The sequence below is a fragment of the Hylobates moloch genome, unplaced genomic scaffold, assembly GCF_009828535.3.
Source record: "Hylobates moloch isolate HMO894 unplaced genomic scaffold, HMol_V3 SCAFFOLD_3, whole genome shotgun sequence".
Lineage (NCBI taxonomy): Eukaryota > Metazoa > Chordata > Mammalia > Primates > Hylobatidae > Hylobates > Hylobates moloch.
Window position 1 is genome coordinate 138,103,524 of NW_026652278.1, and position 23,530 is coordinate 138,127,053.

Here is a 23,530-nt window from a genome sequence, read left to right on the forward strand (position 1 = left end):
AGCACCTGGGTAATTTTCGTAATTTTTTTTTGGTAGAGATTTTTTACCATATTGCTCAGGCTGGCCTCAAACTCCTGGGATCAAGAGATACTCATGCCTCCACCTCCCAAAGTGCTGAGATTACAGGTGTGAGCCACTGTGACCAGTCTATTTCTGTTTTTATGTCTCCAAAATTCAAAAGACTTTTCACAGATTCTACTCTCCATGGATCACTACATTTCTTCGTTTATTCAACAACTGTGTATTCAGATCCTATTGTGCCAGATGTTAAAGTAATTTATGGCTGAGGTGAACCCAACAAGCCACAGTGCTCCTTTTGTTTATGTAAATCTTGCAAAAACATTTTTTCCTTGTCAAATGCATCCACATTATCCATGCTATGAAGATATATTCTTCAAATATTTACAATTTTTTTAAATTTACATATATACTTTTATTTTTTTTAACTTTTATTTTTGGTTCAGAGGTACATGTGCAGGTTTGTTACATAGGTAAACTCATGTCATGGAAGCTTGTTGTATAGATTATTTCATCACCCAAGTACTAAGCCTAGCTCCCAATAGCTAATTTTTTTCTGCTCCTCATCCTCCTCCCACGCTTGACCCTCAAGTAGGCCACAGTGTCTATTATTCCCCTCTTTGTGTCCATGTGTTCTCATCACTTGGCTGCCATTTATAAGCAAGAACATGTAGTATTTGGTTTTCTGTTCCTGCATTAGTTTGCTAATGATAATGGCCTCCAGCTCCATCCATGTTCCAGCAAAGAACATGATCTCATTCTTTTTTAATGGCTGCATAGTATTCTATAGTACATATATGTACCACATTTTCTTTATCCAGTCTTCTATTGTTGGTCATTTAGGTTGATTCCATGTCTTTGCTATTGTGAATAGTGCTGCAGTGAACATAGCCATGCATATGTCTCTGTATGAACAATTTCTATTCCTTTGGTTATATACCCAGTAATGGGATTGCTTCGTAGAATGGTAGCTTTGTTTTAAGCCCTTTGAGGAATCACCACACTGCTTTCCACAATGGTTGAACTAATTTATGATTTTTTTTAATATAATAGCCATTCTGACTGGTGTGAGATGGTATGTTATTGTGCTTTTGATTTGCATTTCTCTATCAGTGATATTGAGTTCTTTTTCATGTGCTTGTTTGGCCATATGTATGTCTTCTTTTGAAAAGTGTTCATGTCCTTTGCCCACTTTTTAATGGGGTTGTAAATTTGTTTAAGTTCCTTGTAGACCCTGGATATTAGACCTTTGTCAGATGGGTAGAATGCAAAAATTTTCTCCCATTCTGTAGGTTGTCTGTTTACTCTGTTGATAGTTTCTTTTGCTGTGCAGAAGCTCTTTAGTTTAATTAGATCCCATTTGTCAATTTTGGCTTTTGTTGCAATTGCTTTTGGCATCTTCATAAGTTGCTTTGCCAGTTCTTATGTCCAGAATAGTATTGCCTAAGTTTCCTTCCAGGGTTGTAATAGTTTTGGGTTTTACATTCGAGTGTTTAATCTACCTTGAGTTGATTTTGTATATGGTGTAAGGAAAGGGTCCAGTTTCAATCCTCTGCACGTGGCTAGCCAGTTATCCCAGCACCATTTATTGACTAAAGAATCCTTTCCCCATTGCTTGTTTTTGTCAGTTTTGTTGAAGCTCAAATGGTTGTAGGTGTGCAGCCTTGTTTCTGGGCTCTCTACCCTGTTCCATTGGTCTATGTGCCTGTTTTTGTACAGTACAAAACAGTACCATGCTGTTTTGGTTACTGTAGCCCTGTAGTATAGTTTGAAGTCAGGTAATGTGATGCTACCTGCTTGGTTCTTTTTGCTTAGGATTGCCTTGGCTATCTGGGCTCTTTTTTGGTTCCATGTGAATTTTAAAATAGTTTTTTCAATTCTGTGAAGCATGTCATTGGTAGTTTGATAGGAAGAGAATGAAATCTGTAAATAGCTTTGAGCAGTATGGCCATTTTAATAATATTGATTCTTTCTATCCATAAGCATGCAATGTTTTTCCATTTGCTTGCGTCATCTCTGATTCCTTCAGCAATGTTTTATGATTATCATTATATAGATCTTTCACCTCCTTGATTAGCTGTATTCCTAGGTATTTTATTATTTTTGTGGTAATTGTGAATGGGATTACATTCCTGATTTGGTGGTCAGCTTGGCTGCTGTTCATGTATAGGAATGCTAGTTATTTTTGCATATTGATTTTGTATCCTGAGACCTTATTGAAGTTGTTTATCTTCAATAAAGAAGATTCATTATCTTCAATAATGAAGAAGCTTAAGGAGCTTTGGGGCTGAGACTATGGGATTTCCTAGACATAGAATCATGTAATAATGCTTTTAAGTTGCTAGAAACACAGCAGAAAAACTTTGAAAAAAATTAGACAATGTGAAACTGACCTTTTTATACGAAAGAGGCAATAATTTTTGTTCAAAAGTTGCCTGCAAGTCCATCTATCCATTCTATTCAGAGCTATGAATATGTGCATTTCCACAAAGACCACTCTCCCAATTTTACTCAAAGCATTCTTCAGGTTTACAGGCTGGCCTCCCTGAAGCCTTCTTTCTTAACCTTCTTCTTTTTTTGTTGTTTGCCATTTTGAATCTCTAATTGTCACTGCTCTGAGGGGCCCATGGTTCAGAACACTGTAGCAAACATATATACTCCATTCGTTATATGTCAGCATGACTTCACACTTAAAGGACAGTATCCTTCAAATAAAAGACAGTGCTGATTGCTCACATTGGAGCTGCCCATGAATACACTTACACATATTTATTGAGAACCTGCTTAGGTGACACCAAACTTTAAGTTTCAGTGGTGAAGGTCACTCCAGGTTGTTTGTATCAGGAAATTTATATTAGAAAGATTAGGAATTTGAATCAAGTCTAGTGAAAATCTGAAGGCCAATAAAGCAATTGGGATCTCCAGTTTTGTGTCTTTTAGAAAGGCTCAAAAATGGCCAATGGGTATCTGGTAGACAAAGAAGAACAGAGCAAGGTGGATTCCACTAATGTGTATCACCAGCAATCATTTTTAAGGTATTCAACAAAAGGTCACACATACTTAGGCATTCTATTGAAATGTGTTAATATTGATAATGGTAAATATGTGGAAATTATTTTCCCTTGCACTTTCTCCTAGGATACTTCTCAAACGTACTATATCATATTAAAAGTAGTCTGAAAGAATATTTTAAAACAAGTTTCATTAAGGATACTACATTTCAAACTTTACACTTTATTATATAATACAAAGCTTACATTGTACTCTCCCTGCTTCCTGCCCCTATAAAGTATTACATTAATTTATTTTCCCTTGATTGACTATCCCTATGCAGTAGAGATAAATCCTTTTGAAGCTACATCACTGTCTAACACACCAATATTATGGACCCTTATTATTCTCATTCACCATTGAAAAAGGGATGTCTAAACAGGCTAGCTAGATTTCCAAAAATGTCAGAAGACAATACTGGCAAAATCCAGCATAAAATTGATTCTTCATTTTCAAACCAAGAGCATTTACCACAATGCCAATATACATTTTAATGCTGGCACTAAACTTTTGTTCTACGTTAACCTTGGTCAGAAGTCAAGATTCCTAAAGTCTTTTTGACTGACCAAGAAAATTACTCTGGAATCATGAGGCTTATGTTTTTCTAATATACCAACCAACCAACCAAAAATAATATGTGTCTCAGAGCTATCCTTTGAATGAACTTGGCCATATCTCAGAATATTAATAATGAATTGTAAATGTTTGATAAGCAAAGAACATGATCATAGGAAGGAGAAAAAAAACTGAGGAACACATTAGTGACAAATAACTTTTTTTTTTCATTTTACAATAATGGGAAATACCATCTAGATTCATGCTGAACAGAGTGAGTCTGGAAAAGGGAGCATTAGGAGGTTGTATAAGTCTTCTAATGAAATCAGATGTCATTGCTTCAGGCCATGTTCTCTTCTTTTAGATCTGTACAAGGAGCCACCTATATAGTGCCAGATGAAATGTCTTTCAATAACAAGACTTCAGGCTGGCCCAGCTCTTTTACTTTCAGCTCTGAGTTCTATGACCAACAAGGGCTGTGTGATGCATTCCAACTTCAGGGCTTCCCCTGTGGTTATGGGTTATGTAAAGTCCTGCTAACCCCTAGCGTTCAGCTTCTCTCCAACTGCTCCATTGTTCTTTCCTAGTGAGTCTGAGTTCCTCGGGGAGCCTCTGCCTTTGCATATATGCTGAAAATGATCATTTCTTGAAAGAGTCCATTTGCCTTGGAGAGAGATCTGAGTCTCTTATATTCCTTCTTAGTCCGCTGAGTTACTAAATCTTGTCCCAGAAACATGCAGCAACAGGCAATTTGTCTTCTCATTTTTTTTTTTTTTTTTTTGGTTTTGCTGAGTTTCAAGCCCTGTTGTTTAATTTTGACACACACACGTATATAAATATATAAAATATATATAACACATATATGTAAAATATACATATGATGTTCTTCAGGACTGTGCTCAATCTTTACAATTATTACATACTTATCTTATTTTATGCTTTCAGAAACTCCTTAACTAGGCTTTTAATCCCCATTTTACAGATGAGAAATCTGAGGCACAAAATAAATGATGTAATTTATTTAACATCAGACAGCTTGGATGTAGCACACTGATCCAAGATTTCAGATTCCAAATATTCTGTTGTTACTCTAAATTATACTACTTCCATTGGCCAGATCTGTAGATAGCATGTCTTGACCTTTATTTTTCTTCATGATATTTATCACTGACACTATATAACTCTGCCACCTAGGGCCATGTGACCTTAAGGAAGGCACTTCACCTGTTGTGCCTCATCTGTGAAATGAGAATTATGATGATACCTACCTTAAAAAGGATTGTATCAAGGGAGTTAATGCATGTAAAACAATGAGAAGAATCTTTAGCCAATTGTAAGCATGATATAAGTGTCAATCATTATCATTATTAATAGTAGTACATTTATTTGTTTCTGGTTTATTATCTGTCTCCTACACAAGAACATAACCTTCTTAACAATAAAGACTTTGTTTTGTTTACTACTATATTCTCATTGCAAGAAGAGTGCCTAGCACATAGTAAGGGCTTAATAATTATTTATTCAATGAATGAATGAATGCATAAATGACTTCTTCATCATCCTTTTTCCATGACTTTTGGGATTTGGCTGCTAAAGTTCATGAGTGGGTGAACATAGTGTTTGATGTCACAGCTGCACACACTTTGTCCAGCACCCCCATATGCCTAGATACAAAGTGGGCATCACTTGTGTTCTTTGTTGTGCCTCATGCTGATGGCATTTTCCCCTGACATCTTCTTCCCACAGGTCTCATGAATGGCCAAGCCATGCTCCATTTCCTTCAAGTTGTTCATTTCTCTTCATCTCATTAAAGTGAACCTGTCTTCAATTTCATTGCCATAAGATCTCCTCTTAGTAGGTGATGCCTAATTACTCTTTCCAATTAACATGCTATTCAAATTTGTCTAACGTTTCTTCCAGTTCTAAAATTTGATGACCACTGATCTCATGTGACTGTGTGATTGTTTCACAATTTGATGTGTGTGATGATATTAGTATGTACAATACATGCTGTTTACCTCTATCTAGTAACAAATGTCTACATTTGTTACTAGAGTAAGATTTAGGGGTAGAATTCGAGTCTCAAATCTCATGCCTTGGGAAAAAAAAGATCTGGTGTTGATAGAACCTTGATAAATCCCTTGTTATAGCACATGTTTTTGTTTCCCAGAAGTAAGGCAAGAGCTCTCTGGCTCATCCAATCGGCTTCTTCTCCTGACTTAAGTAGAGACACGGGCTTCATTACTGAGTTGGGAATTTAACTTCCCTCTGTCCTATGAAAAGTAGAAGATTTTCCTAAGAGAAACCTTCAGTGAGAGCACAACAGAAAAAAGAGCAAAGAACTAACTGAAGGAGAGTGCAAGAAATCAGTGTAGTGTGTGGCAGCAGAAGGGAAGTGACAGGTCAAAGAAAATAGGAGAGAAAAAGAGAGAGCTACCTAAGTAAACAGGAAAAGGGGAGGAAATACAAGGCAAAAGCAGAGAGCAGGGGAATTGGCATGACAAGAAAGTGGTGAAACACAGAGGATTCCACCACACAACAGAAAGCCCAGTAGAGAAGAGTGGGCTAGGATAAAGAGACAGGAAACAAATGGATTAAGACATAGAGTAGCCATTGTCAGTTACCTGGGTAAGAAAAGATTGGTGGTCTAAATAAAATGCAGATTGTTCATTTACAATTCTGACGGTTTAAATTATTTATGGTACACCTTGGTGCTTCACTTAATCATATTAAATTACAGTTGTAATCTTATTAATTACTTGCAATCAGCTTTCTCAATGTACCATGTATAGAGGACAGCTTATCAAGGGTAGAAGTACTATAGCTTCACTTTTAATCCAGTATAATCCAGTACACGAATTAGCCTTACATTGTTAGAATCTTCCCAATGATGACTGGCTGAACTAAGCATTAGTCTTGACAATACAAGTACCACTGTGCCCATTTACAGAAAGGGAAGCAATTCTTTCCCGGAAAGTAAGATATGATTTAAATGCTTTGGCCTAATTAGCTGTGAAAAAGGACACGGCCCAGGTAGGGCTTCGGGAAAAGCCAATTAACATATGTGCATATGTCTCTCTCCATTCATATCACCCAGCCTAGTCCAAGTCACCACCATCTCTTCACTTGCATTGTTACAGTAGTCTCTTAGCCCTTTTTCCCACCTCCACCTTTGATATCTCTAGTTATTCATGAGGTCCAAAATGAACTTTTAAAAATAACACCACACTATCTCTATTTAGACTTTTCAACAGTTTCCCATTGCACAAGGGATACATTACCACAAGGAATTACACCAACTTGCCCTTGCAAATCTCATCTTTATGTTTAACTGTGCTGATCTTCATTTTCCTCCTCAGATGTGCAAATGCTTTCCCATCCCAGGGACTTCAGGTTTGTTCTGCCCCAAAACTAAAACACTCTTCCCTATTCTTCATCTGGCTAACCAATATTCGTGCTTTCTGTTCAGCATAAACACTGTTTTCCTCAGACAAGCTTTCCTGACTCCCAGCCTAGGCCAGGCCACTTTGAGGTGTGTGCTCTCCATAAATTTTACTTCTATATACATCAATTCACCTAATTATACTTTAATACTTACTTGTATAATTGTTCGTGTGCTATGACCCCCAGTTGGCTGTAAGTCCTATAAAGACAGAGGCCACATCCATCTTGCACATCCTCTGTTCCCAGCACCTGCCATGGGTCCTATCAGCTGACAAGCACTCAATATATTGTATGAATAAGTAAATAAGATTCTAATTTCCAACATCCTAGACTTGTTTACAGTCCCAAGGAGCCTGCTCAAGTAGAGCACATGCAATGCTTCCTATGCATGTGTTTGCAGAGAGAAGAGAGAGAAGCGCTACTGCTTCTCCCACGTGTTACCATTCTGACCAGGCTCAGTGCTGAAGCACTGATGAGAGGGATGGAGACGGTGAGCCTGTGAGTGCCGTGTGCAGAACAGCACTTGCCTTTGTCCCCCATGAAAGTAATGTGATGCTCGGTGTCCACAATCTTTTTATCTGGCTGCTGTAGGGTGAGAATTTGTGGTTCTTTTCTGTTAAGATGGAATCTTGCTGAAGGTCAGAATGTGGTTAGAGTCAAAGAGTGGCATCGCTAGCACTGTGTATAAAAGAAAGAATACAACTCGGATCTTTCGTTCTCTACCAACTTGACTCACTTTCTCCACAGCAAGGCTCATAGTATCCTTTCCTAATGGAGTTTAGGATGCAATTGCAGTCCTCTTCAGACAAGTCACCTGTCCCTTTTGCTTTATTCTGAAACAATGGAGTCCGAAATCTGTACTTCTTACGTAGTACAGTGACTAGCTTCTAACATTCCAGCATGGCTATCTCAAGGACTTTTGACTAAATGCTGCCAGTTCGTGTGGAGTGATCTCCAGCAGGGCCAGATTCAGCATAATGTAGCTTCCTGTTGTCTTCCTATATTCCTGTATGTTATTGTAAATATATTGACATAAGCTGACCTATTATACATGCTTGTTCCCTTCTATGGTGATAGGGACTAGGAAAGACAATGCACTGTTCACTCTAACGTAAGGGATCACATATAATTCTTAAGATTTGATGATTCTCTTCCGGCACCCAAACCTGCTTGTAGCTTTTAGGATTCATGGCCACGGGTGGCATTAAACACCTAGGGCCTGTCATCACAAAAGGACATCTTGTACACAATTATCTTTCCAAAGGCTAGGTCAGCCCATGTCAATGTCATGTTTAATATTTAAACACACTTTGCTGTCATTTGTATCTGTTTACTCAGTTACCATCTGTAAAACCACTGTGAATAAAAATGGAACTTGTGGGGCAAGAAAAATATATTGAGAATCATTGAGTTGGACAGACCTAGTGAGAAGGTTGTGTCTATTCAAACACCTGTCTTCCACCCTTCCACCATCTGTGCAATCACTTCACCCTTCAGCCTCACTAGTCCCCCTAACAATTACCCTGTCAAGAGGAGAGTGCAGCTCAGGTGGATTTAATGTGGGTTTAATATGGCCTGTTGAGTTTCATGTTTAATGTTGATTTCCTTTAAGTAACTATTTCTGTATAAATCTATATCTGTATAAATCTATATCTGTATAAATCGTTGCTATAAATCTATGACTATATGTCTATGCTTAATTTGGATGATGAGGGCAATTTGGATTTAAGGCAAGAGCCAGTTTATATGTCTTATGAAGAGATTATAGATCAAATAAGCAGACGATAGGCCTTCCAAAGCTATAAGTGAAAACAGAAAAATGATGCATAATTCACAGGTTACAGTGAAGTTAAAAGAGAGGGTTAATATTTTAATGTGTTGTTAAGAATTCTTTCACTCAAATTCTCAATCTGAATCTAATAGTCATCTATATACTGCTATAAAGGAAAGGCAAGAAGTTAATATGAAATCCAGACCTATTATGTGTTATTGGGTGTGATGCTAGAGAGTTTATATTCATTTTCTCATCTAATAAAACAACTCTTCAAAGTGGGTATTTTAAAGACAACCTGAGGTCAGAGGGTTTAAATACATTGGGATACCAGCCAAAGTCTGATTCAAAAGTATACATTTTCCTCCCTAAATGGTCATATTATTTATCTGGTGATAGTACATCCATTAGTTGGAATGATTCAACCCTCTAAGTGTCTCACCTCACCATGTGTAATATAGTATGTTATATCACCTAAAGGACAAAAATGATTAGAAAAAAAATGAAAATTGTAAGAAATTGTCCATCCAATACCTAGACAGCATTCAAGCTCAAAGCATTTGGATAACCACAATTGTTCTATTTCTATTTATCTGAGGCATATTCCTTCATTGCCAACTATGTATCAGGTGTTGGGATTGACATTTCGGATAGAATTATGAGCAATATGGAAATGCTCTCTTCTCTCACAGAGCCAAGTACCTACAGAGGACAGTGCAATGCAGATTGGCCTCTGTGGATTCTGAAGCAATATAGGGCTCAACGTTGCCTGCCTTAGAATGTGAGAAAGTAAGTAAAAATAGATGCTGCTTCTTTGAAGTAATGTATAAAATTTAAAGAAGATAGCAGGATCAGTAGTGTTTTATATTTCGTCAGGCTTTAAATGTTTATGTTTCAGATACACTTTGACCATGATATTTCATAAATATGAGACAAGTTGTTAAAGGGGAAGTTTGTGGTTGATTTCCTGAATTTGCCAACATGTTGACACCACCAAGTACCTTTATATTTTGCAGGTATACTGAGGAAGAGCATAGTTGGCCTTCAATGCCAATACACAGCACCTCAGTGCTGAACTAAGGTATTCGTATCTAAATAGTAAGGTACTGAGTATCATTCAGCAGGATGCACAGGTCATAAGTCCTTCCCAAAGGAAAAATTGCTGTCTTTCAGAAAAGAGCCAAGAGTAGAAAGAGGTGCTCACTCACTCCTCATCCTTTGAATTAGTAAGGCCAATCAACAAATTCATAAGAGATACTTGAGCATGTCACATCAATTTCTTTGATTTTTAGATGAAATGTGCTTTGTGTTGCTCTCAAATTAGACACTCATTACGCATAATTAGCCCCTTACATAGAACAGCTGCTGGCTTCTACAATGATTTCAACCCAGAGCTGAGCGTACCCATTGTTGGTGTTTACTGTGAGTGAACTTAATCAAATTTGTGATATATGCATCATTTGATGTGATTATCAAATATAGGGAAAAAAACCTAGAGAAAAGCATGGTGTGTTCATCTTCACTTAGAAAAGTTAACTCTGAAGTAATTATGGGCTATTATGCTGGAAATTATTTTAATTTTTTTAAAAATCAAAATTATTTGAATTTAATACTAAATACAATTCTGTGATTGTTTATGAAAAAGAGGTACCAGTATGTTTCCCATGAGTGAAGAGGACTGAAGAGGCAATCAAATCACCAGGATAGGCCTCCATGGATAATCCAGGAATTGGGAAAGCTTGGCCTTAACTCTGACTTTCAAACTTTGCTAACATATTTAATCTCTACTTTTCCCATTTATAAACTTGGAAAATAATCATCAAGAAGCATGCACATGTAGCATTCTAAACACTTTAAGATGTAAATTGTTACCAAAGATATGAAAAATGTAATTCTCAGCATATAGTCCTAAATTGAAACACCAAAATGGTTTGTCTATGCCACAAAATTGGAGATCTTGTAGTGGATTCTGTTGTGATGCTTTATGCATTTTGAGAAGTTAGGAAAACTTAGAGGAAATGTAATGTAATCATTAAGCAGTATTCTGCCCCCTTTTACTTTTGAAGTGTACATATATCTCATTCACTCTGTTGGAGATACACTGGAATTGGCAATCATTGTTTCACAAATAAGATAGCTGAGGAAAGGGGAACTTGCAAAGTCACTGCGGGTTAGATAAAGAGATATTGCCACAGTTCTTTAGTTTATACCTTTTTATTCTTAATCCTGCCCAGATAGATAGAGATGTAGAAATTTAATATATCATATTTTAGACTACAAAGGTCTAAAATAAAAGCTGTGTCATGAGCACAGTGATCCTTTTTCAAATTATGAAAGTAAAATTTGGCTAAGGGGATATATTCAAAATTTTAACTGCCAATGTACAATATTTCTGTTAAATCAGCTTTCCTGGACTATTCTAAATATCATTTATGGCACTGAAGCAATGTGTTTTGGAGTGATGGACTTTGAAGGCTGTTCTGGAAGTTAGAGATTCTAATTTTTCTTTTTGGGATAAAAAGAATAATTTGGTCACCATTTATTTTGGGAGAAAATTATTACCTATTATTTTCTTTCTAAATAATCTTTAATTGAATTCAACTAGTTCTCAATATAACTGCTTGACTGCATTCAACCTGTTTTGCCAAGTTAATTTGATTGAGTAGATTCACTTTATATTCAAGATCCTTTTTAAAATTCTCTTTCATAAAGCAGAACCCTATAAAATTGAGTAAGAAAATAATCACAAAGGATCATTTTGCATATTGTCTGCTTCTGGAAGAGACAATGCCATTTATCACGAAAGGAAGCAAAATCATTTTTGAAGTATGATTACCTAAGGTTATTCTGTAACCAGAGGTCTAAGTTGTCATATAAGCATCATTTTCACAGATAACTTCCTTGTAACTTATTCCATTTGCAGACATGTAGAAGCCCTCAGTATAAAAATATATAAAGAAAATTTCCCATCAACTATTTCTTACTTCAATCTAAAGGACATAGAAAATTTTAGCTTACAACAATTCTGTAAATGCACTTTAATGATGGGAAAACACAGTTTCCACTGAAGTACATGGGCTTTGAAAATAAATCACTTTAAGTAAATCTTTTCAAAAACAAACAAAAATCATATTAACAAAATGTATTTGAAAGACCTCAAATATTATCTTGCCATACTTTTGAATTACATGTTGAGATGAAAGAAAGAGAGAGAGCAAAGGAAGGAAAAAAGAAAAAGGAAAAAAGGAAAGAAAAAAAGGAATTATCTGTGTTTCTACAACAAAATAATGGAGAGAGTTTGCACTGGCTACTTAGGACCAAGGCTGATGCAGAGTGACACTTCATGCCAACAAAAGGATATTGAATATTCTGCCTTTTCTTAGAGATGCTTTGGTGTTTAACATATTGATATCTTCTGACAATTTTCCTAAAGGATATTAACATTACCATAGGATAGGTGCAGAGATTTCACTACTCAGGACCATTTATCTTTTTTTAAAAAACTAAAATACATATTGTTCTTTAGATACATTTTTGTCCTCTAAAGAGAAAATTACAGCAAAGTCAACATTGAGATGAAGTAACAGCAGAATGCAGAGACTTGGAAAATGCCAAATTTTCATAGTTTTGTGTTGATAGCAATGTATGTGGTGTTACTACAGAGAGATCTGTTAAAAAGACTAAGAAGCACATATTCTGATTCATAGAATTCCCATTGAAGACAATTCAGAAAAAAAGAGAAATCTTTCCAAAATTATGCAAATGAAGCATATATAATCTGTGTCTAGATGACAGTGTGTTTTCAACTCTCTCTCTTCCATTTTGTTATGACATATTTCAAGATTTTATCACAGAAAACTACAAAAGGAAAATCACTTCAGTATACAAACATATGCACATGTTAAGGGAGGAAGGATTTAAAGCATTTACATTAATAAATCAAATTTGGGAGGGGTTTTCATAAGTAAGTTATAGGTGGGCCAATCAAGTAAGTATAACCACCAGTAAAAGTTAAAAAAGGAAGCATACTATTTGGGTCATCTTCATGAGTTCTAATTAAAATTCATAAGGAGAGTTATTTTTAAAAATCAGCTGGGCCACTGTCTGATTTTCAAGCAAGAACTGAACACTGGTTCATCTACTTACTGAGAAAAATATTATTGAACACCGGCTGTATGCCAGCCACCATTCTATCTGTATGCCACATGCCATTGTAGGTGCTAGAGGGGAAACCAATAACCAACTTTTGTTTTGTTTTCTCAAACTGATGTCTCATGAAGACAAATGAAAGAGAGAACTCAGAAGACCGCAACAGAGGAAGTTTTCAAGAGAGAAAGGGAGAGGGGAGATTTTCAGATACACCTTCTACCAATGATCATCAAAGCCTTTATATTTGGACAGTTTATTTTTAAAGCAGTAATTGTCAAAGCAGTAATTGACTTCTATCAAAGCAGGCAAAAAATGGTTTGGCTCCTTTGCCTCTTAACAGTGAGCAGTCTGTGCAGAGAGGCAGGCCTGAGCTCTACTTCCAGCTCCACCACTGAGCTCCAAGTTTCTCAACCTTTCTGGGCCTCAGGAACCTTATCTGTACAACAAGGGACTAAAAACCCTTCCAGTTCTCCCTGTTATTCATCTGAATCCTGGCCAGGCACCACAAATATGTGTTACTGTGTTACAGTAAAATGTTTGGCGTAGCCTGCAAATGGCTCATCAAAAATCGTTTTCCATTCCTAGAGAAAATAACTGACAACTTGTTCTACTATAGGTGAGTTAGAAGCATCATCTTTAAATATGAAACAGAAAATCCTGACTTTTCCTGTTAATATGAATTAAGGAAAACCCAAAAGCAAATATTTGCTAGAATGTACTTTATACTAACTCCTAAGTTACTTGCTTAAAACAAACAAAACAAACAAACCCAAGCTTGTTTTAGATTATATACTGAGCTCTTAAATATGAGCAGACAGATATATTAAAAAAAAGTCTTCTGATATACATTTATTTTTCCTAAGCAGATGTTGAATCTCAAGTCCACATCAAAAAAAAGAAAATTATTCCTTTATCCCAAGTGTGGTCTGGGGCAGATTTTCCATGATTAAAATCTTCAAATATTTTCTTGACCCAGATTTTACTCCATTATCTGTCATTTTTGTTCCGATTCAGACAGATGTATGAGATCGGACTCATTCTGAGTCAAGCCAAGTTTTTTAATTTGCCAGAAGTGTTCTTTGTAGAAACAGGATTGTGGTGCAGGGAGGACTGGATGACATTCTTAAAATGGATAGTAAATATACAGTTTTCTTTCCATTCCCTGTCAGTTGTGAGGTATATGATTGCAGGCACTGGAGTCTGAGGAAGAATACTGAGTTGCATTTTCCTTGAATTTAAGCATGTTTATGTGCCCTTCTTTTAAAAAAAAAAAAAAAAAATCCCTTGAGTTTCTACTTCTAAAGCTTTCACCTGGTCTTCCTACTTGTTTCCGTCTGAGGTAATACCCCTGGAATCTGAAATCACTGATCATATTTTCAAGTGCTAAAATGTCAGTACGAATCTAGATTTTAGTATCACAGGGAGGAATAAATATAGAACCAGAAGAACTTGTCTGAAACTAAGAACTTATTTAGGGATAATAAAAACCACCTAATGTATGTTATTATCATTTGGGTTTCAAAGTAGAATGCTTTTTAAGCACTTGCTTTCAAGTTCCACCCTACTAATAGTTGTAGCACTTTGTCAGGGCTTGACTTCGTTCTTAAACACTAATTGTTCATGTGTCCAGAAATATATAATGGAATGTCATAAACACAGACATTTTAAGATCACGCAGTTCACAGAAGTATATTTCCTTACCTCTCATGACCTTTATACCCTTAGGATTTCAGAACAGGGATCATTAGTGCCTAAACCTAATATAAACCTTCCAGAACTTCCTCTCTCTTCATAGTGAATTAAAGAGTTTTCTTCGACATCTTTTTTTCTCTCTTCTAGTAATTTTAAAATGCGGGTCTCTACTCCACACAAATAATTTGCTCCTTGCAAATTATTTCTCTAATGAAGAACTACTGTTGCCCTTGCTGTTATTCTTTTCCCTGACTTCCACCTTCCCTTTTTCCTTGCATGTCTCAAGTTTCTTACAAATGCCACTCCTTTTCTTTCCAACCACTTTTTGTTGGCAGTCAGTCCTGGCTGGCATAAGCTTTTCCAAGCAGGGCTTTCCCTCCGCTTTTCTCCATGGGCTCCTCTGCCTGAGCCTCCAGCAGCCGCCTCGCTTCTTGTCCTCCTCCATATTCTTCCCACCACTCCAGAAAGACATCCACTGTCAAGTTAACCACTGGCCTGGAACTTTTCAAATCTCCTGGGCCTCCCCTCTGCCTCTCCTCCAAGAGCCGCGATCGGAGCCAACGCACATCTTTTGGAGTTGGGGCGGGCAGCAGAAGCCTTTGGTCTTACCTGCTGGAAGATTACTGCTTCCTTGTGGTGGAGATACTGTGCTCTACAGAGAGCCGGTAGTAAGGCTGTCACTCTCCGCCAGGTTCAGAGGGTTTTTTTTTTTTTTTTTTTTTTCCTGTCAGTTAGCAGCCCAAGGTTACTGCCAGCTCTCTGTCAGGGCTTTGATTTTTGTCATCTATGGCCAGGTCCTTTTAGTTATCTGCTATCTTTTCAGCTTTGTTCAGGCTCAGCTCTACTTGTCTACTAATTAGCTCTTTGGAGATTTCCCTTTTAAAACTCACTATCACAGAGGACAGGAACCGTTCAAAAGTTTTGTGCTTCATAGAAATTCCATATTCATCCATAGCCCATACAGCCATATTTCTAAAATTAAAAGTGGCAGGTCAGGCCAATTTAAGGTATAGAAGTAACATTGTCTATAAAGAGAGACCTTCAGGTTCTTGATCAGGTATGGAGATGAGTGACAGGGAAGGAAAAGGTTTACATCAAAAAACACTGAGGGGTACAAATTAAAAAGAAACAATCACTCTGTATAACATATTCACATTTTCTTTATCTTCTAGTGTGCAAATATTGTGCTAGCTGAATATAAAAGTAGCACAACTTTAGGGTACAAAAAAAACCACACTGTAATAACATCAAGAGTGGTCTTACATCAAGGAGGGCCCTGAGGATGTCTTTGTTGTCAACTTCAGAAGAAAAGAGAGGAACAGAAGAGGAAACTGGCAGAAGGAATAGATGCCAAAGAGAACTCAAAGGATTAGGTCTGGGTGAGGTGATCGGTATTCGAAAACAGTCTGCCTTCTGGCTCTGATCTAAGGGAATAGGCTGGCAGCCAAGCCAGAGGGCATAGCAGCACAAACACACCTTCAGCACACTGCTAGAGGGTTGCCTCAGTGCCTTAGAAATTGCACTAGCAATTAGAAATAAAGCTATGTAAGAGCAATAGGCAAAATACTCTATTTATGGATAAAACTCTGCTTTTCACATAAGTCCCATCCTGGTTGTCCCCTCCACACAAACATAGCTTTTTCTTATTTTTTTTTGTAAGCCCCCCTTCTTTTTATGCTAAGTGCATTTTTCTTCTGCTAACTTAGTGCAGTTGTAAGTTGCGCTTACATTGCATTTACACACTGTTAATGTCTGCAAGATGAAAGTAAAAACCTTTGAATATATTAATGTTATAACACAGATGTCTTACTTTTTACTCTTTTTTTTAAAGCAAGTTGATGTGGCTAATAATGATGCAGATTGTGCTGGATGGATGTGCAGATGAAACAGGGGAATACAGATTAAATAAAAATTTCTTCAAAGCTTACGTTTGCTTCATAATTTAACTTCTGGGCTTGTCTCAGTGGTAGTAGGTGCGACCAGCCATCATAACATTGTTCTAAAACATCTTGGCATCAGAGAGAAACAATCACCCAAATAGCATTGCTGTACTTCTTCGAACCCCAAGAAAAATAATCACGGGGAAAATAAAGACTTCCAGTGGCTCTGTACAGAGAAGCTTGACCCAACTGCTAATAATGGGTAAGCAGTGAGAAATCAGGGACAAAGGTTTTGTGCTTAAGAAGCTAACTGCTTGTGTACTACCTTTGCTCTTTGTGGCTACATTCAAAGCGTCAGCAGCCTCTTCTGCCAAATACTGAATGTGGTGTGTGCCAGAGGTGGTCATATACTCACTCTACCATCCGTGGAATGACTCTATCTATCATCAAGCTCTTTTCAACAATAAACAGAGGGGCATTGATGACATAAGGACTTGGAGCAGGCACAATCTATTTCTCTTTTATGTACCTGTTCATTCAAGAAGCATTTTTCACATGATATTCCATGCTAGAGATTTTGCCAGGTCCCTAAAATAGAGGGCTGGTAAGACCCAACCCCCTTCCTCAAGGAATTCATCCTTTAATGGAGAGGACATTTGTAAGCAGAAAACCTATAATGTCATCTCTTTTGAAGGCATGAAAAAGTGCTGGGGATCTCCAAGGAGGGAATACCACTGTTTTCTAGGCCACATGTGTTGAGACTGTATCTGGGGTCTGCATCTTTCATGTGTGGAGAGAAGCTTACCCAGTAGACAAAGATGATGGAGAGACTTGAAGTCATAGATAATCAGCAGCATTGGGGGTGGTGAGAATGTCAGTGGGGCCAGAGCTTAGGCTGTGCATTTGAGGAGAGGAGAGGGAATAGAGCAAGAGGCAATAAGACTAGGGAATTGGGCTTGGAGCAGACTACATGGACTCATATGCTAAGCTAAGACACTTAGAATTCACCCTACAGACAACAGGGAGCCAACTGGAACCTTCCACAAAGAGGAAGGATGACAATCAGATGTCCTTTTCTACAATAACTCTGATGGTTATATGGAAAGGATACTGACCCCTCTAGAACAGACTGGTACAAGGAGACCACTTAAGACACGTGTAGTTCTCCAGACTGAGATGATGGTAGTGTCAGCTGAAGAAAAGAGGCTGGATTTAAGAGACACTGTTGGGGGACTTAGATTAGCAGAATAGAGCTTCAACTAAAAATTTCTGCCAATGACCACCTCATTATCCTACCTCTTCAATACTCTCTATCCTGAGGTGGGCAGTTCCAATGTAACATGCTGAGAATCCCACGCATCCTTCTGAGGAAAAGGAACTCAGTTCATAGGCGTTTAATAAGACACATAAAAAAAAGATCATTCCTCTTCCCTCTTACACTGTGAGCTTTGTGAAGACAAACACCATGCCCCTATCCAACTGTTTCTCCCAGTACCTAAAAGAGTATTGAAGATGACACACTCTTCTTAATGTTTGAATGAAGGAATGAATCTGAATGAGTGACAAAACCGGGATGCAAAAACTCTCCACAGATTGGAAAAAAGCATTGCATTTGTTTAAAATAGTTCCTAGGGTGTAAAGACCACTTTATTTTATTGTGAGGTGGCGGAAGTGACCAGTTAATTATAAATTACAACAAAGCTACCCACTTGTGCTATTTGGAAACAAGGGTCCATCCCTCCATAGAAATAAGACTAAGTATGTGTTATTAAGGTAGTGGTCTGTAATGCTGATATCTTGGCTTCCCAAGTGATACTCACAGCGTGAATATATGGATACATGGCAGATTTGCTTCAGGGAGTGGCTGTCCAGGCCGTGTGCTTTTGGAGGTGGCGAGCTCTTGATGCTGCAAGAGAAAAGAGCCATCAGCTGATGTTACTTAAGAAAAAGTAGGGAAACCGGGCTGACAGAGACAGTTGAGCAGGCTGTGCCCTGCACAAGAGCTCTGCTGAGGAAGCAGTAGTGACTGAAACCTAGGTGCTGTTTCCAACTCGAGGGGGATGTTTCTTTAATCACACGTAAGTTCTGGGTAGGAGAATGGCAACCTGGATTTAACAAAACCAGAATGAATGGAAAAGAATACTTCTGAGACTAGTTTCCTGGACAATACCCCAAACCTACTCATCCCCTTGTCTTCATAGTGTCCATTTTTGCTATCTGCTCCTTATGTCTGTGGCATTCAGGCTTCACATCAGTCTTACTGTTTGGCCCTTCTCTCCTGCACTCAACTTGGCTGGTATAGCCTTAAAGGGGTCTAAGAGAGAACAAGCACATGGTGCCTTTAAACATGACTGACACAGCCATCTGTCGGGGCTGACAGCATCCGGGCAAGATTACTCTCCATGCTCATCTGGCCAACTGGTCGGCTGCAGGACCCTAATAATCACATTAGCAGAGCAGGAGCATCGCCCACTGGATGAAACTTCAGACATTACTTATGGATGAAATGAGGTCAGAAGAGGTCAGAGAAAACAAGAGATGAGCTGGCCATGACAGCTGTCCAAGCTGCCCTTGAGATGCAACATCACAGCATCCGGGCCGGGGCTGTATCTTCCCACAGAGCAGGGGTTCCGTCCACGAGAACCACTGTGGCCTCACTGTGTTTCAACCTGGGGGCAAGTCTCCGGGCAAAGCAGCTGTCCTGGAGGAGGAGAAGGCAAAAACAAGCTAACACTGCTTTGGAAATAATGAAAGCACTAAGCTCAAATTTGTGCTCTTCTTGTGAGCTTTACTGCCAGGCTGGGAGCTCTATGAAAGCAGCTATCAGCATTGTGGCCAGCCCTTAAGCATCTATCTGGATGAAAGCATGTATGCAGCATGATCTGATGGTTTGATGAGGGCAAAACACCCAGTATACAGCCTTGTACAGAGACCTGGGGGGAGAATATCTTAAGAGCAGCTCTCATGGAAGAAAAAGAATTTTAAGTATATTTCTTTGGTTGTATCATTAAATAAAAAGATTGAATCCTGTGAATGATAGTGCACTGTTGTCTGCCTAATTTTCTAGAGTAGAAATGTGAAGTTAGAGGTTCACTTGGAGAACGATAACAAGATTTACTCCATTTTAACAAGCATGAAACCACAAATAAAACTTTAAAACAAACTTCCTTCAGCTTTTTATAAATTGTCCTTTACCTAGGGTCAGAAACATTAATGAAGGGAATAGATTTAGATACTTCTTCTTTAGATAGTTCTCATTAGCAAAATTCCTATTTTTCTGCACAAGAAAATAGCATAATGTATTGAGAATTGGTCATCCCATTATGTGTTGCGCAAGCCTTATTTTAATTTCACCTTAAATGTTGTCCCAAATAAAGCTATCACTTAGAATAAAATACAAATATAATGCACACATTTTGTGAAAAATAATAATTACTATTAACCTCAAGGAGCAAAAGGTTAAAAAGAGCAGAGTTCCTATTTTCAAATGTAATAAATCAGTCCAACTTGGAGTCAAGGTAGTAAAAACATGTCTCGAGCTTTTTACTCCAAACATGATGAGATCAACAAATTTTCCTCTTGGAGAGAGAAAAAAATGCATTTCTAAAATGCAAGCACTTTGAACATCTTGCTCAATTCCAAATGCAGCCTCCTTCTGTTGCACTTTATTTTAATGCTTTTCTTTTCACAGATGAAAGTTTGACTTAAAAAAAAAAAGGTACAAGAATATGCAGATAGTACGAGAGTGATGGCTAGGAGGGATAGCAATAGTTTATGCGGTCTGGGAATTCTCTACCATGTCACCATCCTCCCCCTTCTGTAAGTGTAGCAAAATAATTGGCCAACATAATTAAATATGAATCCGCATAACTTCAGACTCTGAACGCCAGATCAGTCCTTTGATAGGCTAAAAGGAGTGCTTCACCAGCCATGTATTCTGAAAGCAACGTGGAAAAAGCTGTACTTTCTTTGATTTGTGAAAAGAAATGCTTCTTCTGTAAATACGGAGCACAAACTTGACATTTCCTTAGGAAGTCATCTGAAACCTTAGCATGTATTTATCACAAGTGCAGTGGGGGCATATAATAAATTACAGTCCTTCTATCCCAGTTTCCCCCACCAGTATTCACATGTTCTTGAAAGGAAGTTTTCAGTTTATTTTAGAGAGTACAGTGCCATAGAACTAAAATAAAACAAACAAGTAAGAAGCCATAATGTAAGAGTGATTGGTAGTTGGAAAACATGTCAATGGTATTTACTGAAAACCCATGGTGGGCAGAGCCCTTTGCCAGCTACCATGAAAAGGTAAAAATAAAATGGAAAATAGATTTTCTTCCTTCAAAGTGCCTATAGCCAAATAGAAGAAATACATATAAACAAAGGTATGTGAATGTACAAAGAGCACATACATTTCAAAAAGTCAGAGCATGCAAAACCAATTACAATCAAACACAGGAGTTTATTCAGAGGCACCCGACTGACACGGTGACTTCGTTTGAAATGGTCCCAAAACTTCAAGTGCCAGGCACACAAGCACAGCTGAATGACAATATTGTCCACACCAGAAACTTGTTCATTTTCTGTCAAAGCATTTATTTGTTGTGAGATAGGACAGGAGTTAACATAGTTTGATCATGTGATAAAAGGTTTCATCAAATTAATCCCATAATTGATTAACTCACCCTTCTGTCGATTGTTTTACAAAAGCTCTGGATTTTATTTCAACTTAAAAAAAAGAAGATAGCTTATAGACTTTTAACTCTTAATATTTGAAAAACGAACCTGAAAGATTTTTTTAAGTTTAATTGGGAAGAAATGTGACACACCACTGTGTTAACTTACGGTTTTTAGAATTAAAAGGCAAGAAATGAGACAGTATTTTAACAGGTTTTTGTCTCCATCTCTGAGAATCATTAACAAAGACTATACTTTTAATTTTACTATCATTTTCATATTTAGCATTTTAGTATGATAGAGAAAGGAGAAAGTGTCTTGTTCTAAGGAATAATCTCTCATAGAAAATTCTATTGCAAACAGAATTCATGAATATTCAAAAAAGTACAGAAATACTAGATGCTATTTGATAAACATTTATTCCATAACACAGTGATGATACTGTCATAAACAACTTTGATTACAGGCAGGAACATGGGTATAGTAAGAAGTTACTGATCATTAAATTTGATTTAAGAAAGTAAGGAGATGAGCCAATTTTTAACAGGATTCACTTTGTCTAAAGAGCTATACTTACAACTCTACAAGTGAATGTTCAGACTAGTTAATCGCAATTTTTACATGTATGGGTTATCACTTATTTTGAGAAGCAGTGTGGTGTGATTTAAGTGGTAAGAGCACGATTTGAAATCCATCTCTGCCATAAATGACCTAGATCTCTAGTCTTCTTTAACATTTTCATATGCAATCTATGATTATAAGACATAATATGCATCTAGAAGTATTAGAAACCCAAAGAATAAAAGAATCTGTGGAGCTGAGGTAAAATTGGCATACATAAATTTCTCTATTTAAATTCTATTAATTTAATTTCAGGAAACCCTATTAATTATAACCTTTCCATAACTACTTAATAATAATAATTGTTATTTAAAATTATAAACCTGGAAACCTTGAAGTACCTTCTGAATCATTAGTATTGGAGGCTGTCTACATGTATTTTATTTGTTTACATATATTAATTCACATAAAACTGCTATTCAAAAAAATAAGGTGGAGGACTTCAGATGGCATGGCATAAAACAAATCAAAACAAAAAGAACCACATGCACACAAGAAAAATCTTTAAAATAAAGATAAATTACATAGTGCAATAGAGATAATGATTCAATTGTCAAAAACTTATTTTCTGGAAGCATGGGAATGATTAAAAAAAAAAAAAAAACACAATGCTGTTGGAATGGGGTGGAGCAAAAAGATCCCCAGCCATGGAAGCAGGGACCCAGTTTAAGGTCAGGCAAAGGCCTTTTGTAAGTCAAAGTTTCACCGTCTGTTCAAGGCGGAAGCTCTCTACAGCTCCAAGTGCTAACTTTATAATTACTTGGGTCAGACAAAAATCTTTCCCTGGCACATATCCACATGTCTTTCAGGTAGAGCAGAGAGTGAAGATCTTAAAACCAAGATGAACATACATGACAAATTCACGGGGGCATTACTCAGTGAGGGGTCTTCAGGAAGTTGAGAAGAATTTCTGAGATTGGAGTACTAAGAGTCGATTCTGGCATCATAGTCTCTTCCTCATTTTATCTGCTCAAAATAACGAGCAGATGTAATGTAAAACAATGTAAAATAATTTTTACGCTGTAAAACTAATGCATAAAAATTGCATTGTTGTTTTAACTTTGAACATGTTAATGTTAATTTATACAAGTCAAAATTTATTTGCACACATGCTTACAAATCTTGACACATGACTAATTTTTCATGTTCTACTAGACATTTGTTATGTAATCTGTTTTATATATATAAATCTATTATATAACATTTCTGTTATATAACTTGTTCTAAAACATGTCACTTTCTTTTTAGAAGCTACTTTAATTATCTTCCAAAGATGTTACAAGAGGGCGGGTTAAGGGAAAAAGGGAACTTCAGTTATTTTCATAAAACTGGTGAACAGAGCAGTGGATTCTCTCCCGTTTGACAGGTGCTTGTGTCAGGGACAATACAAATTACTCCAAGCCGAGTAAACAATGAAGATCTGTGGTGCAGCGGCTTGCAATGCTGGGGAAAGTTGGGTTCCAGCTGAGAATGTTGCACCTTTAATTTCGTATGGTTGAATAGGAACCAGTGAAAACTATAATTAGAAATTATTCCAGATACAAAAAAAAAAAAAAAAAGCAACTTCTGTGTCATAAAAGCAACGTGGGTTCTACCTGGTCCCTTTTGGGCTAAGTAAGTTGTTTGATCAGCTTCTCTCAGTCTCTGTGGATGTCCTTATATGAGTCTAATTGAA

General features: G+C 37.2%; 1 pseudogene; it reads left to right on the forward strand.

Annotated features, from left to right (window-relative positions):
- Positions 1–6,837: 6,837 nt before the first annotated feature.
- LOC116480163 (uncharacterized) lies at positions 6,838–7,659 on the forward strand (annotated as a pseudogene).
- Positions 7,660–23,530: the final 15,871 nt, after the last annotated feature.